Source organism: Lagenorhynchus albirostris, chromosome 11, assembly GCF_949774975.1.
Source record: "Lagenorhynchus albirostris chromosome 11, mLagAlb1.1, whole genome shotgun sequence".
In the NCBI taxonomy this organism is placed as follows: Eukaryota; Metazoa; Chordata; class Mammalia; order Artiodactyla; family Delphinidae; genus Lagenorhynchus; species Lagenorhynchus albirostris.
This window is the reverse complement of record NC_083105.1, coordinates 56879028-56897395: the sequence shown is the minus strand read 5'-3', so window position 1 is coordinate 56897395 and position 18368 is coordinate 56879028. Positions and strand designations below refer to the sequence as shown.

General features: G+C 40.0%; 1 long non-coding RNA gene across 2 annotated transcripts in view; it reads right to left on the bottom strand.

Moving 5' to 3' along the window:
- LOC132528919 (uncharacterized) overlaps positions 1-18368 on the bottom strand; it is an 88006-nt gene that overhangs the window by 12505 nt on the left and 57133 nt on the right. Inside the window, exon 3 of one of the 2 annotated variants that reach the window (XR_009543336.1) lies at positions 156-786. The exons of the other annotated variant lie outside the window; for it this stretch is intronic. This is a non-coding gene — a long non-coding RNA (uncharacterized LOC132528919). Of the gene's footprint in view, positions 1-155; positions 787-18368 lie in introns of those variants that run through there. 2 annotated transcript variants of the gene reach the window in all.

The following is an 18368-nucleotide window of genomic DNA, read 5'->3' as shown; positions in this document are numbered from 1 at the left end:
ACATATATATCACCTAGAACTCCCGTAGGATTTAGAGGCTAGTTCCAATTCTCGCTCAACCACCTACATCTCTAGAATGGCCTTGAGAAGTTCATTTCTGTTTTGTTAACTTTTTTTCCTTAAATAAATACATTATCTTTATTTGATGAGTGACTTTAGTACATTACCCAGCTGAAATCTTTTGTCAGAAATACCACAGGATAGAGCAGCTCTCTTTTGATGGAGAGGCCTGATTTTACTTAGAGTGTCAACGGTGTCTTTTTTTTAATTAATTTATTTTTTTATATAGGTTGTTTTTGTTAACTTTTGCTGTCAACCACAATGGCTTGTTGAAAGGTAAGATAGATCATGAATTTTAAAGTGCTTGTTAGCTATAATTTCTTTTCCTGTTAAGCCATGGGTTCTCTGTAGGCCTATTTCTAGTGTCTACCCACAGGGTAGGAGTCATGTCCAAGCCAGATCAACTGTAGTGCTTTTCCCATCTGCGTATAGTCACCTTTCCTGTGGGTCCTGGAACCAGTGGTTGGAGACAGCTTAATGTGCACTGAAGCTCTTCCGTCATTTCAAGGTGCCCATGTTACGTTCGTTCCATGGGCTCTGTTGATCATGAAACTGGTTTTTCTTCTCTGGGGTGATAACAGGTAGCTGATACTCCCTTTCCCCCATTTTTCCACACTGATGGGCTGGTGAGATATCACTTATTTGCAAGGCTCCATTAGAAGCAGTCTAGGAGGACAGACTCATGAGTCGCAACAGAGAGGGCACCCAGGGACATCTGCTGGGAAACTGAAAAGAACAAAGTTGGAAGCCACAGTGGTTTTTTGCTCTTCACTCTGAAGTTATCCAGATTAGCTGGGTGAGTGAATATTTCATGTTACCACATCACATACATAATTTGCCCTGTCTGCTTTTAATCTTAATACCAGTTTTATAATCTTAATAACATTTTAATTAAAAATAAATGAACTGAATACTCCAACAGAACATTTTAAATGCAGGCTATCAGGTGGGAAACCCAAGCTCAGCTGGAGAGACAACCAAAATGAAAATATTCTGAAAGTATATATAGCTGAGGTATCTCTCCCCTTCTGCTCAGAGATAATAGTATTTCAATGACCAAGACATCCTAAAAATATTATAGGCAGGTCCCAACTCACAAACAGAGGGAGATCCAGACCTCCTTCAGTTTTGGAGAATGTTCCTTGAATGTACAGACTGGGATATTCCCGTCTTCTTTTGATCATTACTCTCCCAGGGCTTACTGGCTTAGAGCACTTTCTTTCTGTCTTAACCAGACCTTTGAGGTAGCTGACTCAGACTCAGACCTTCCCCTGATGTCTAATAAGTGCCCAAATCATATGCCTTTATTTGACCAAATTCATTAATATATAAATGAGTGTACATAAATGAATACACTGTTTTTCCTAGAGAAGTTTGCTTAAAAAACAAATGTTGTTGGTTCCAAACACACGTCTAAAGAAATTTCAAACAGTCTTGTAAAACAACGTACACAATCAAAGGAGTGTGGGTAGAGATGTTTTGGATTCAAGACCTAGTGTCTTAGATTTTCTGGGGGGCAGTTCTGGTTTCAAATAGGTCATGTCATTGTCCACAGAATGTTTTAATATTTGTTTGAAATACATGACCAGACAGCCACAATGTATATGCCTCAGTCTGTAAAGACTGCATTTTAAAATTACACTATTATAAAGTTTTAATTGTATACAAAGTTTTGGATTGTAGTTTTGGAGAAAACAATACTTTTATTTTTGGAACCTCATTGACGGTGGGGTTGGGATTTTATTAATAGTTTACCTCTTTGTTATATCTGGGGGTTCTGATTCTATTAGAATTGTTAAGCACTGAGAAAAAATGACCACCAAATTAAGATTGGAAACAAAGCTGAATTTATTGCTTACCTGGCAAAGGAAAGTTCCATCAGTCAGCTACAAGTTCAATGAGTCTCTCCAAGTGGAAATTAAAAGGGCAATTAAAAGGAGGAATCGGGCTTCCCTGGTGGCGCAGTGGTTGAGAGTCCGCCTGCCGATGCAGGGGACACGGGTTTGCGCCCCGGTCCGGGAGGATCCCACATGCCGTGGAGCGGCTGGGCCCGTGAGCCATGGCCGCTGAGCCTGCGCGTCCGGAGCCTGTGCTCCGCAACGGGAGAGGCCACAACAGTGAGAGGCCCGCGTACCGCAAAAAAAAAAAAAAGGAGGAATCACATGAAATATATCAGGCAGGATTCTGAGTTCAGAGCTCTCATTGCATCCCATGGCAGAGTCACCACTTCTTTATAAATGGTCACTTTCAGGTTTCACAGGGCTGATGCTGGGAGACCGGATTTCCAGTCGGTTCAAGATGAGTTGTGTAAGATTCCAGTGCTCTACAGGGTCATTCATCAGATATGCTCATGTGCTCATGTTTGAAGTTTAGCATGGTTGCTTTTTCTTTTTCTTCTTAAGGAAATAGATGATGTTGAAACAAGAAGTCATTATGATAGAGGACATTAAAAAACTGGAGCTTTCAGGCTTTGAATTCAACACTAACAGGGTGGTGTGCTCATTCATGCACTCAGTTATTTACTTATTCATTCTGTTTTTGTAAGTAGTTGTCAAGTCCCTACTACATGCCTGTCATTGCTGGAAGACAGGGGTGACAAACATGTCACATGAGACCAATTTCCTATCCTAAAACCTCTGAGAAATCTAGTATCTTCTACAGGGTTTGCATTTAGTGGTTACTCAGAACTGAAAACTGTAGCTTACTCTCAACCTTAGCATGATTTTAACTACTCACCACTGTGCATTAACCTGACTTTATTTTTCCAGGAAATTCTTATCCAGGAAGATGTCTGTCTCATGGACTTTCTGAAATCCATTTATTTCAGTGGTAGACTACTCAAGTAGCCTTCATCAAGGTAAACAGCCTCCTTCTCAGAACAATAGGTTATTCAACTGGGTTTATCAAAGGACTGTTTACTCTTCAAGACTTCCTTTATAACCTTGTTCTCACTGCATCTGCCAGTTCTAAACTATTATACCACAAACCCTGCTCAATTTCCTTTCACACTGAAGGACCCATCTTAAACCAGACTCTTATCTTTCCTCTGTACTCTCTCTGTCAAGATGCTGCTAAGACTCCATCAAGGTAATGACCTCCTTTATTGAAATAAGCTATAAACTTGACTTTGCTTAATCTATAAAACTTTTGGTGGGCTTTTTGGTTAGTTGGCTATCTATAGAGATCATATCCTTAAGGTGATTCTGGCTTTAGTTTTTGATCTCATCGAACTTTTATGTGTCACCATCTATTCCCTTCTCTTGTCTGCTCTACGTTGACCAAGACATAAAATTTTCTCCCTTCCTTGTTTTCCAAAATCCCTATCCCCAACTGCAACCAAAACAAAATCCATTCATGCAAAGCATTTAAAACTTTGGTGACATAAAGGGTACATATATATCAGCAATGACAACTTAAAATTGAATATTAGACATTATTGTTCTTGAGAGTCCTTCAACCTCCCCACCCTCTAGACAAATGCTACTCAAAGTGGTGGACTCTTATCAATTCACCATGAGGTAAATCCTGAAATTGAGAGTAAGCATTTACAACAATTAATCAGTGATGATCAAAACTAACTACCCCCCCCCCACAAGAACAGCTCACTCCAACAACAAAAAACTAAAAAGAAAACCCAAAAACCCTGTCCTTCACCACAGATAGTTTGAGAGCCATTCTCCAGAATCTCTAGTTTTCAGTTTAGTGGACTCCCCCCCCCACCGCCTTCATCCTTAAGCAACCCAGGGAAACTCAATTCTCCTTACTGTGTTATGTGGGGCAATTTATTTCCTGTTCCTCTGCTTTGGGTATACTTTTTTTTTTTTTTTTTTTTTTTGCGGTACGCGGGCCTCTCACTGTTGTGGCCTCTTGCGTTGCGGACACAGGCTCTGGACGTGCAGGCTCAGCGGCCATGGCTCACGGGCCCAGCCGCTCTGCGGCGTGTGGGATCCTCCCGGACCAGGGCACGAACCCGTGTCCCCTGCATCGGCAGGTGGACTCTCAACCACTGCGCCACCAGGGAAGCCCTGCTTTGGGTATACTTTTGAATAGGTGGAGATACACCTAAGGCATTCTGCTAAACAATGGGATGTGTGCTCTACTTTCCACCATGAAACAGCACAAAAGAATTGGAAGAGGTCTTGCAGTTTTAGTCTTTTCTACAAAAGTCTCTGAGAAAGAGAATAGAACCATGGCATTTTTCCTAATGGGTAGAAGTTGATACAGTCAGCTTTGGCTTTAAATAATATTTTTTGTCCCATTACATCACAGTAAACTAGATATTGTCCTGGACCTTAAAGTACTCGTCATTTTGTGAAGAAGTAGCCAGGTAGGTGTATCATGACAGCACTGCAAGTTAAGTAGAGAGAGCTCCCAAGTGTCAGAGGAACACTGAGGGTGGAGGACCAAGTGTGCCTGGGAATTCAGGGGATCCACTGCTTTATATCACTGATGAGGGGAGTGAAGGACACGTGGTGGATGGAATTTAGAGTGTAGCTATGTCATGGATCTCAAATAGGATTCACGCTATGTCCCTTCTCTAGATGGCTGAGGTTTACCCCCCAGTAGGGTCAACATGCAGTAGGGATAAGACTGAGACTGGAGGGATGGCAGGAGGTTTGTGGTTACGGAAACTAAATGGCATTTAATTGAATTTCTAACAGATGGTGAATAATGAAATCATTTATTATCTTTTCACAATGAGTTAATTCATAGGTAAACCTCAAATGATCAAACTGTTTTATCCAGCCTCCTGCTAAAGATTTAATATTTTCATCTGATTCAACTCTGTTATTTCCTGGCTCAATTTAATGATTAACATGGCATAAAAGTAAAAATTCCTTGATTATTAAAATCCTATTTGCTGCACATTACAAATAGAATCTATTTTAAAGCCATTACTAAATAGTCTGCAATAATAAACTAACATTGAACAACCTTCTTATAAAACCTTAATGATAAGTTTATCAGAGAATTTAAATTCAAAACATTATCACAGAAATAAACTCAGCTACTAATTTTTTCTCATTGAGACAACTTTTTGATGTCGAATAATACGTCAAATAACTTGCTTTGCCAATAACAGTCTATGGCATTTCCTCCTAAATTTCATGAGCAAAGCAGCAAATCGAACAATCAGGATGTCTAACCATGGTGGCCCTGAAATGGCTTAGCCAGGAGCTCAGTTAAAACTACGAACAGCTTCCCAATGTCCAACTGCAGGGCTGACCCTTACTTTGTGTTTCTGACCTTGTGTAGTGCTCATTTATGACAGTGAGTGTGAAACATTTGACCATGAATCAGCATCTTCAAACTGTTCCCGTGGAACTGTCCTTTCCCATGGAAGAACCATATGGGGGTGCTATCCAAAGGCACAAATATTCACAAGCTCACATTAAAGTGTTTATTTCTAAAATTATCCATTTCACTGTACATAAAGAACCCATAGAGTTAAAAACTTTAATATTTTGATGTACATTCTTTCTGATCTATGTCTGTGTTTATCACACACTGTATATGTAAATATCAAGGAAAAAATGCAAATATTTGGTATACTTTTCTGAATGTGCTTCTTTTTAATTTTATTAACTTATTTTAGTTGACTTTAAATGCTGTATATTGCTGGCGGGATCAGATTAGAGGACAGAGTTTGATCCTCTAGTCAAAGTTTCCTACTAATTTTCTTCCCCAGAAGTAAATTGCACAAAAGGTGCAGACCATATATCACATAGAGGAGACAAAAAACCTATCATGGTGAACTTGTCATTTAATCAATATGCTTGCTTCAGCATCACACTTTTATGCCCTTATACATTATTTCATTTGGGGTTGTTTTAGTGAGAACCTTCTTGGTTTCAAGAAATAGTCTTGCTTGAGGCTCCTCAATGAAAAAGTGTTTTATTGTTACGACACATGTGGGCTGGAGCTGGACCTAGAAGGCTGTGGCCGTCTAAGCAGCTCTAGGAGAGTTGCTTCTTTCTGTGCATCTATTTCATTCTTTCTTTTTACTAACAGTGTTCCTTTACCTCCTCATAATTCTCGTCTCTGTTATGTGATGGTCTTCCCTGTCTAGATGAATGCATCGTGGCAACCTTTAATCCATCCTTTCGGCTCCTGTCTCCATAACCGACAGCTTTAGTCTCTTGGTTTCCTGTTTGTCCATGCTCATCACTTTGTGCTGACCCATCAGTACCTTCATCTCTGGCAGGATGAGGTCAGGTTCATCTGGTGTAAAAGCTGGCCTTACCTCTCAGGAAGAACTGTGGTGAGACAAACCCTTTAGGAGGGCGTATGGCCAAGGTGTGCAGCAGTCAACACTTCCAGGGCAAATATCTCTGCAGCTGGCATATAAATTCCCAGAAGTCAAATTCCTGACTCAGAGCATAAACACTTTAAGAGCTTTTGGTATATATTACCAAATCCATCTCTAGCAATGTATTCATTTACGTTCTTACCTGCAGAATTAGTTACTTTTCCCTGCACCTGCATCAACATTGTGTATTTTACTGTCACCATTTCAATTCCAGATTTTTTATTTTTGAATATTTAAGACATAAATTTAGTAGGTGAATAGTTAGGAGACCCGACTTAAATTTTGTTTTACCAATATCATCCACCCCCTTTAAAATGGCAAAGAAATGTCTTGGGTTCATTAAGAAACCCATTTCCCTATTTACTAATGAACTGGAAATTTATTTTATATGTTTATGGGCCATTTTATGTCTTCCTTCTGTGATATGTTTGTTTGTATTTCTTCCTAATAAGTTGTTTATCTTCTTCCCCATTGATTCATAATTCTTTATGTGTTGAGTATTACTAATTCTTTGTTAATTAAATGTAGGCAGATGCCTTTTTCCAGTTTGTTGCTCGTCTTTTCCTTTCATTATGTTGTCTTTGATGAAAAAGTTCTTGACTTAAATTAGTGTATGTACTAACCTTTTCTTTTATGGTTTATCTGTCTAATTGCTACACGGTTTGTACTTTGGAAAGCAGCCTGATGCCTACTTTGATAGTTAACCTGAAAATGCTCATATTTACAGCAGTAATTCTACTCCTAGGTATATATTCCGGAGAAATTCTTGTATTTGTGTAACTGTTCATATAAATGTATATAAATGTTCATAAGAGGCATTTTTCTTGACAGCAATGAACTGGGAACATTTCAAATAGTTATCAAGAAAGAAATGGATTTTTTAAAATTGTGAAGTTATTCAATGAAGTACTAGGCAGCTATGAAAATAAATGAATTGCAGTTATGCTTTAGTTATCTACAGTTGTGCAACAAACCACCTCAAAACTTAGTGGCTGACAGCAACAGTGACGTATTACTTTTTATAATTCTTTGGGTTGGCTGGGTTATCTGCTAATTTTGCCTGGGATCACTCATGAGGCTACACGTAGCTGGAGCATCAGTGGGGACTGGCTCAGCAGCCAGAGCTGGGACAGTAGGACCTCTCTTTCCACTTACCTGGGTTCCTTCACAGAGTAGTGGTCTCAGGGTAGTGTTAAGAGAGTGAAAGCAGGAGAGGCCATCCCCGAAAGTTGTATAACATCAGCTCTGCTGCATTCTATTGGTCAAGAGTCACTAGACAACCCCAGATTTAAGGAGTGAGGAAATGGGTTCCACCTCTGGGTGGAAGGCATAGCAAAGTGACATAACAAATGGGAATGAACAAAAGGAGGAATGGTTCATTGGGGGCCATTATTTTAACAATGTACTCTAATAATCTTTCTTTGTGTATTTTATAATCATACTGTTCTTTCTCAATTCTTTCCAGTTTTCTGTAACCACGAGATATAGCTATCACGAAATTCAAGGAATTATTTTTTAATATGGAATTTCTGAGTTTTAGGAGGTTGCCTCCCAATCATTTCCTAGATCCCAACACTCGGGAAAAACCACTAACATCTGCACTTCGTATATGTCTGGCTTGTTTTTTAAGATCTCAAGGGTCCCTGTGACATTTCATTTTATGTGTCAGCTTGGCTAGGCTACAGTACCTAGATGTATGGGCAAACGTAAACATTTAAGTCAATAGATGTAGAGTGAAGCAGGTTATCCTCCATAGTGTGGTGGACCTCATCCAATCAGTTGAAGACCTTAAGAAAAAAACTGGCATCCCTAGAAGAAGAAGAATTCTGCCAGCTGACGGTCTTCAAGTTTTCTTTGGGTTCCTATTGGCTTGTTTCTCTGTAGAACCCTGACGAACATATTCCCTTTAGAGAAACTGTTTTTTCACTCTAGTTTAATCTACTTGCCTTTATGTTGTTTTATTCTTTCCCTGCTCCCTGATAGTATGAGTAATGAACGCCTCTAGTTCCCCCTTATTTCTCTGAGTGAATTTAATTCCAGGTATGTGTACATTTAATTTCATTTTTATTTTCCTTTTAATTTTTTTATAACCTTTGAGTCTGCAGTATAATAAGAATTATGAATATGAATAAGAGATCCCATTCCTTTTTGTTTATTAATAAATCGACCAATTTTTTCCTATGGGGGAAGCTATACTTTGTATCTTGAATTCTAACTACAACTGGAAAGAGCTTCTTTTCCTGACGTATCTGACAAAACTTCATAAAGATGTCTGCCTAGAATGTGGCTGCAATCCTGGAGGTGCAGCAGCCATTGTATGATCATGAAGAAAATCAAACTCTAAGGTTGGAGTGGCATGAAGGTAGGATTAACCTGGGTCCTTAACATCAGTGTTGAGCCTTAGATTGCCTACCCCAGTATTTTTCGTTATTTGGCAAAAATAAGTGTTTTCCAGTTAAACCACTTTAGTTTGGTTTTCTCTGGAAGGCAGACTAATACAATCTGAGGTGATATAAAAGGTGTTTCGGAATCTAGTAAAACAAATAAATGAACAGAACAAAAATTGAAACCAAACATTTCAGTGCTATTCTTAACATTTATATTTTCAAAACTCTTAATTATTCACAAGGTTTTATGTCTGTCTGTTGTCTCTTTTGATCTTTGTAGAGGTCCTGGATAGAAAAACAGGTTTTATTATCCTCATTATACAGATGAGGAATGTAAGTCCCAGAAAATCATGATTCATGATTTTTTTTAAGCGGGTATGTTAATATTCAGAGATCAGACTCTGGCTTCTCAACAATTTATTTAACTATAACCCCTGGCACATGGTAGGTGCTCATTAAATTAATGAATGAATGGTGTATATAAAAATTTTAGTTCAGAACCTGGCATATACTGTGTGTTAAATAGATGTTAATAGCAACAATAATAACAGCACGTTAACTTCTTGCCTCTTGACCTATAGAAGTCTGTGTATTTAATCTCTCTTCAGTACAGACCTAAAGTTGTCCTCTTGTGCATAAACGGCACTGACAAAGGCTTCCTACCTTTGCCAAGTGATAGGAGAAATTAATTTATTCATTCTTCCAAAGAGAGACGTAAACAAATGCACAAAACTTAGATAAGAAATTTCAAAGATATGTGTCTCTGATTTAAGAATATTTATTAAAGTGTTTATTTAATTAACTAACCTCCCCTCCCCCCCACCCCCTTTAAGTGTTTAAGAAATGACTGTCAGAATATAGAATGTAAGTGACTATGGCTGGCTTCTTGGCTCAGCTGATGGGAGTTCTATGCAAAAAGACAAAGATCTTGGGTGTGATTCCCTGTAATAATGTCTCTGTTAAAATAACTATTATTTATTTTGTAAACCACTCTGCACACACTAATTTATAAATACTCGTATTAATGCTGCAAGGCAGCTACTGTTACACACCTTTACAGATAAGGGAACTCAGAGTGCTTGATTGTGGGATCTGCTCCTACCCTGAGCAAGTGATCACCAGGGTGATAAGAAAGAGGAAATTGGCTGAATCAAGAAACACTGCAAGGGAAGAGTAAGACGCGGAGATCACCCTCCTCCCCACAGATACACCAGAAATACATCTACACGTGGAACAACTCCTACAGAACACCTACTGAACGCTGGCAGAAGACCTCAGACCTCCCAAAAGGCAAGAAACCTCCCGACGTAACTGGGTAGGGCAAAAGAAAAAAGAATAAACAGAGACGGAAGGATAGGGACGGGTCCTGCACCAGCGGGAGGAGCTGTGAAGGAGGAAAAGTGTCCACAACCTAGGAAGCCCCTTCGCGGGCAGAGACTGCGGGTGGCACAGCGGGGGAGCTTCGCAGCCGAGGAGGAGAGCACAGCAACAGGGGTGCGGAGGGCAAAGCGGGGAGATTCCAGCACAGAGGATCATGGCCGACCGGCACTCACCAGCCGAGAGGCTTGTCTGCTCACCCGCCGGGGCAGGTGGGGCTGGGAGCTGAGGCTCGGGCTTCAGTCGGAGCACCAGAGGGAGGACTGGGGTTGGCGGCGTGAACACAGCCTGCAGGGCGTTAGTGCGCCACGGCTAGCCAGGAAGGAGTCCAGGGAAAGTTCTGGACCTACCGAAGAGACTTTTTCTTCCCTCTTTATTTCCTGGTGCACGAGGAGAGGGGATTAAGAACGCTGCTTAAAGGAGCTCCAGAGACAGGCGTGAGCCGGGGCTAAAAGTGCGGACCCCAGAGACAGACATGAGACGCTAAGGCCGCTGCTACCGCCACCAAGAAGCCTGTGTGTGAGCACAGGTCACTATCCACACACCCCCTCCGGGGAGCCTGTGCAGCCCACCACTGCCAGGGTCCCGGGATCCAGGGACGACTCCCCTGGGAGAACGCACGGCGCGCCTCAGGCTGGCGCAACATCACGCCGGCCTCTGCCACCGCAGGCCCGACCCACACTCTGTGCCCCCCCCCGCCGGCGTGAGTGAGCCAGAGCCCCCGAGTCAGCGGCTCCTTTAACCCCGTCCTGTCTGAGTAAAGAACAGACGACCTCAGGCAACCTACACGTAGAGGCGGGTCCAAATCCAAAGCTGAGCCCCTGGGAGCTGTGAGAACAAAGAAGAGAAAGGGAAATCTCTCGCAGCAGCCATAGGAGCAGCGGATTAAAGCTCCACAATCAACTTGATGTGCCCTGCATCTGTGGAATACATGAATAGACAACGAATCATCCCAAATTAAGGAGGCGTGTGGATGAAAGGCTCTTGGTGCCGCAGCGAGGAGTTAGTGCTGTGCCTCTGAGGTGGGAGAGCCAACTTCAGGACACTGGTCCACAGGAGACCTCCCAGCTCCACATAATATCAAATGGCGAAAATCTCCCAGAGATCTCCATCTCAACACCAGCACCCAGCTTCACTCAACGACCAGCAAGCTACAGTGCTGGACACCCGATGCCAAACAACTAGCAAGACAGGAACACAACCCCACCCATTAGCAGAGAGGCTGCCTAAAGTCATAATAAGTCCACAGACACCCCAAAACACACCACCAGACGTGGACCTGCCCACCAGAGAGACAAGATCCAGCCTCATCCACCAGAACACAGGCACTAGTCCCCTCCGCCAGGAAGCCTATACAACCCACTGAACCAACCTTAGCCACTGGGGACAGACACCAAAAACAACAGGAACTACGAACCTTCAGCCTGCAAAAAGGAGACCCCAAACACAGTAAGATAAGCAAAATGAAAAGACAGAAAAACACACAGCAGATGAAGGAGCAAGATAAAAACCCACCAGACCTAACAAATGAAGAGGAAATAATAGGCAGTCTACCTGAAAAAAAATTCAGAATAATGATAGTAAAGATGATCCAAAATCTTGGAAATAGAATAGACAAAATGCAAGAAACGTTTAACAAGGACCTAGAAGAACTAAAGATGAAACAAGCAATGATGAACAACACAATAAATGAAATTAAAAATACTCTAGAAGGGATCAATAGCAGAATAACTGAGGCAGAAGAACGGATAAGTGACCTGGAAGATAAAATAGTGGAAATAACTACTGCAGAGCAGAATAAAGAAAAAAGAATGAAAAGAACTGAGGACAGTCTCAGAGACCTCTGGGACAACATTAAACACACCAACATTCGAATTATAGGGGTTCCAGAAGAAGAAGAGAAAAAGAAAGGGACTGAGAAAATATTTGAAGAGATTATAGTTGAAAACTTCCCTAATATGGGAAAGGAAATAGTTAATCAAGTCCAGGAAGCACAGAGAGTCCCATACAGGATAAATCCAAGGAGAAATACGCCAAGACACATACTAATCAAACTGTCAAAAATTAAATACAAAGAAAACATATTAAAAGCAGCAAGGGAAAAACAACAAATAACACACAAGGGAATCCCCATAAGGTTAACAGCTGCTCTTTCAGCAGAAACTCTGCAAGCCAGAAGGGAGTGGCAGGATATATTTAAAGTGATGAAGAAGAAAAACCTGCAACCAAGATTACTCTACCCAGCAAGGATCTCATTCAGATTTGATGGAGAAATTAACACCTTTACAGACAAGCAAAAGCTGAGAGAGTTCAGCACCATCAAACCAGCTCTACAACAACTGCTAAAGGAACTTCTCTAGGCAAGAAACACAAGAGAAGGAAAAGACCTACAATACCGAACCCAAAACAATTAAGAAAATGGAAATGGGAACATACATATCAATAATTACCTTAAATGTAAATGGACTAAATGCTCCCACCAAAAGACACAGATTGGCTGAATGGATACAAAAACAAGACGCATATATTTGCTGTCTACAAGAGACGCACTTCAGACCTAGAGACACATACAGACTGAAAGTAAGGGGATGGAAAAAGGTATTTCATGCAAATGGAAACCAAAAGAAAGCTGGAGTAGCAATTCTCATATCAGACAAAATAGACTTTAAAATAAAGACTATTACAAGAGACAAAGAAGGACACTACATAATGATCAAGGGATCGATCCAACAAGAAGATACAACAATTGTAAATATTTATGCACCCAACATAGGAGCACCTCAATACATAAGGCAAATACTAACAGCCATAAAAGGGGAAATTGACAGTAACACATTCATAGTAGGGGACTTTAACACCCCACTTTCACCCATGGACAGATCATCCAAAATGAAAATAAATAAGGAAACACAAGCTTTAAATGATACATTAAACAAGATGGACTTAACTGATATTTATAGGACATTCCATCCAAAAACAACAGAATACACATTTTTTTCAAGTGCTCATGGAACATTCTCCAGGATAGATTATATCTTGGGTCACAAATCAAGCCTTGGTAAATTTAAGAAACTTGAAATTGTATCAAGTATCTTTTCCGACCACAACGCTATGAGACTAGATATCAATTACAGGAAAAGATCTGTAAAAAATACAACCACATGGAGGCTAAACAATACAGTACTTAATAACGAAGTGATCACTGAAGAAATCAAAGAGGAAATAAAAAAATACCTAGAAACAAATGACAATGGAGACACGACGACTCAAAATCTATGGGATGCAACAAAAGCAGTTCTAGGAGGGAAGTTTATAGCAATACAATCCTACCTTAAGAAACAGGAAACATCTCGAATAAACAACCTAACCTTGCACCTAAAGCAATTAGAGAAAGAAGAACAAAAAACCCCCAAAGTTAGCAGAAGGAAAGAAATCATAAAAATCAGATCAGAAATAAATGAAAAAGAAATGAAAGAAACGATAGCAAAGATCAATAAAACTAAAAGCTGGTTCTTTGAAAGGATAAACAAAATTGATAAACCATTAGCCAGACTCATCACGAAAAAAAGGGAGAAGACTGAAATCAACAGAATTAGAAATGAAAAAGGAGAAGTAACAACTGACACTGCAGAAATACAAAAGATCATGAGAGATTACTACAAGCAACTCTATGCCAATAAAATGGACAACCTGGAAGAAATGGACAAATTCTTAGAAATACACAACCTGCCAAGACTGAATCAGGAATAGAAAATATGAACAGACCAATCACAAGCACTGAAATTGAAACTGTGATTAAAAATCCTCCAACAAGCAAAAGCCCAGGACCAGATGGCTTCACAGGCGAATTCTATCAAACATTTAGAGAAGAGCTATCACCTATCCTTCTCAGACTCTTCCAAAATATAGCAGAGAGAGGAACACTCCCCAACTCATTCTACGAGGCCACCATCACCCTGATACCAAAACCAGACAAGGATGTCACAAAGAAAGAAAACTAGAGGCCAATATCACTGATGAACATAGATGCAAAAATCCTCAACAAAATACTAGCAAACAGAATCCAACAGCACATTAAACGGATCATACACCATGATCAAGTGGGGTTTATTCCAGGAATGCAAGGATTCTTCAATATACACAAATCAATCAACGTGATACACCATATTAACAAATTGAAGGAGAAAAACCATATTATCATCTCAATAGATGCAGAGAAAGCTTTTGACAAAATTCAACACCCATTTATGATAAAAACCCTGCAGAAAGTAGGCATAGAGGGAACTTTCCTCAACATGATAAAAGCCATATATGACAAACCCACAGCCAACATCGTCCTCAATGGTGAAAAACTGAAAGCATTTCCACTAAGATCAGGAACAAGACAAGGTTGCCCACTCTCACCACTCTTATTCAACATAGTTTTGGAAGTTTTAGCCACAGCAATCAGAGAAGAAAAGGAAATAAAAGGAATCCAAATCGGAAAAGAAGAAGTAAAGCTGTCACTATTTGCAGATGACATGATACTATACACAGAGAATCCTAAAGATGGTACCAGAAAACTACTAGAGCTAATCAATGAATTTGGTAAAGTAGCAGGATACAAAATTAATGCACAGAAATCTCTGGCATTCCTATACACTAAGGATGAAAAATCTGAAAGTGAAATCAAGAAAACACTCCCATTTACCATTGCAACAAAAAGAATAAAATCTCTAGGCATAAACCTACCTAAGGAGACAAAAGACCTGTATGCAGAAAATTATAAGACACTGATGAAAGAAATTAAAGATGATACAAATAGATGGAGAGATATACCATGTTCTTGGATTGGAAGAATCAACATTGTGAAAATGACTCTACTACCCAAAGCAATCTACAGATTCAATGCAATCCCTATCAAACTACCACTGGCATTTTTCACAGAACTAGAACAAAAAATTTCACAATTTGTATGGAAACACAAAAGACCCCGAATAGCCAAAGCAATCTTGAGAACGAAAAACGGAGCTGGAGGAATCAGGCTTCCTGACTTCAGACTATACTACAAAGCTACAATAATCAAGACAGTATGGTACTGGCACAAAAACAGAAATATAGATCAATGGAACAGGATAGAAAGCCCAGAGATAAACCCACACACATATGGTCACCTTATCTTTGATAAAGGAGGCAGGAATGTACAGTGGAGAAAGGACAGCCTCTTCAATAAGTGCTGCTGGGAAAACTGGACAGCTACATGTAAAAGTATGAGATTGGATCACTCCCTAACACCATGCACAACGATAAGCTCAAGGTGGATTAAAGACCTAAATGTAAGGCCAGAAACTATCAAACTCTTAGAGGAAAACATAGGCAGGACACTCTATGACATAAATCACAGCAAGATCCTTTTTGACCCACCTCCTAGAGAAATGGAAATAAAAACAAAAATAAACAAATGGGACCTAATGAAACTTAAAAGCTTTTGCGCAGCAAAGGAAACCATAAACAAGACCAAAAGACAACCCTCAGAATGGGAGAAAATATTTGCAAATGAAGCAACCAACAAAGGATTAATCTCCAAAATTTATAAGCAGCTCATGCAGCTTAATAACAAAAAAACAAACAACCCAATCCAAAAATGGGCAGAAGACCTAAATAGACATTTCTCTAAAGAAGATATACAGACTGCCAACAAACACATGAAAGAATGCTCAACATCATTAATCATTAGAGAAATGCAAATCAAAACTACAATGAGATATCATCTCACACCAGTCAGAATGGCCATCATCAAAAAATCTAGAAACAATAAATGCTGGAGGGGGTGTGAAGAAAAGGGAACACTCTTGCACTGCTGGTGGGAATGTGAATTGGTTCAGCCACTATGGAGAACAGTATGGAGGTTCCTTAAAAAACTACAAATAGAACTACCATATGACCCAGCAATCCCACTACTGGGCATATACCCTGAGAAAACCAAAATTCAAAAAGAGTCATGTACCAAAATGTTCATTGCAGCTCTATTTACAATAGCCCGGAGATGGAAACAACCTAGGTGCCCATCATCGGATGAATGGATAAAGAAGATGTGGCACATATATACAATGGAATATTACTCAGCCATAAAAAGAAACGAAATTGAGCTGTTTGTAATGAGGTGGATAGACCTAGAGTCTGTCATACAGAGTGAAGTAAGTCAGAAAGAGACAAATACTATATGCTAACACATATATATGGAATTTAAGAAAAAAAAATGTCATGAAGAAACTAGGGGTGAAACAGGAATAAAGACACAGACTTACTAGAGAACGGACTTGAGGATATGGGGAGGGGGAAGGGTAAACTGTGACAAAGCGAGGGAGAGTCATGGACATGTATACACTACCAAACGTAAGGTAGATAAGTGGGAAGCAGCCACATAGCACAGGGAGATCAGCTCGGTGCTTTGTGACCGCCTGGAGGGGTGGGATATGGAGGGTGGGAGGTAGGGAGATGCAAGCGGGAAGAGATATGGGAACATATGTATATATATAACTGATTCATTTTGTTGTGAAGCTAAAACTAACCATTGTAAAGCAATTATACTCCAATAAAGATGTTAAAATGAAAAAAAAAAAGAAAGAGGAAATTGGCTCAGTGGAAATTCACCCCGACCCTGTAGAAGTAGTTGACAGCTCATGTCCTATTCTGCTGTTGACTCAGTCGTGGTATCTTAGTAGAGGAAAGGTGAGGCCTTTGCAGTATCTGCTGGAGAAAGTATTGATCACAGAGTAAATCAGGAGCCGACTCAGTTCACACACTGAAAGCATTAAGCAGACATTACAACAATTTTAGCCACAGAACATGTAGTACGAGTCTTTCAGACAAATTCCTTTACCAGCTGGCATCCCGAACTGTGACTTTCCTCTGACTTTTCTATCAACTTCAGCTATATCTTCAATGGTAAAGAAGTAGGAAATGATGCAATTACTTAGGAAAACCTGATCAATAAATAACCTAGGAAATTACAACTGCATAGCCTTCCTTCCAGAGTTTTCTGTAATATCAACAACAATGGGAAAAACACATACCTGAAATATGGGCCATGACAAAGATCTAGGTTAATATAGCTATTCCCTTGATTAGCTGAGTTACTTCAAGTTAATCAGTTAAATTCTAGGTCTCCTTATCTATACAATTATAATAATACAAGTAATAAAACACTTCATTCAGCTGTTAGGATGCCAAAAACAGATGTCACATGGGCAAGCCCTTTGTATGTTATAAAATGCTATAGAAATGTGGCACATTATTCCTGCTCATCATTTTACTCCATCCTCCCAGCAGCTCTGTAAGGCAGCTAGGGTGGAAATCACAGACAAGCCTAGCAGCATTCAGCCACACAGCTGTGACAGACCCAGTCACCGACCCAAGGCAACAAGGACATGAAGAGTGCCACAGACATTCCCGTGATACGGAAACTCTCAGTCATGGCAGCATAGACTCAGACTCGTGTAATTACCATACTATGACAGGGCCAGCTGGACACAGGGACACGGCAAATGTTTCTGAAAATTAACACAGCACTGCATTCACAATATCACAGACAAGAGACAGAAATACACATATATACTTGTTGTACAAGTGAGGGAACTGAGGTTAGATAATTTAGATGATTCACCTAAGTCCGTCATAAATGATAGATCCAGGATGTGAGAAAAGGAGTTCTGCTCCAATGAACTGAACATTTATTGCATCACTAGCCTAATTTCAGAAAGGAAGTATCATATATACCAATACCAACCACTGTTCTCATGTATTATGTGAACCAGTTATGCCTTTGTTGACCAAAGTTTACAATATAAGCTTCTTGCCACACTCTATCCTCTTTCTAAAATACTTTGGCCAGAAAAGAGTCTGATGATCATGAAACTGAGGGTAACCATCAGTTAGCTCCATTAAATTACAACTTGCTTGATAAATAATGAACCATAACCTGCCTTCACTGGTCAAGTTCGCTCTGATTGTTTTTACAAAAATATGCATGTCTTCCAAGTGTCACAAACCTGGTTCAATAACAATCACAGAATTTCAGAACTAAGAGATGATCTTTATAATTCCCTTATATTAGAGAAGAATTCAGAGGAGTTAATTGACTTCCCCTAGGTTGCACAGCTGATCTGTGACAGAGCTAGACCAGTTCTAGGTCTTGGATGCATCGTCCTAGACTCCTTTCACTCCCTCTTCTCAGCTGTGCACCATCTTTAGAA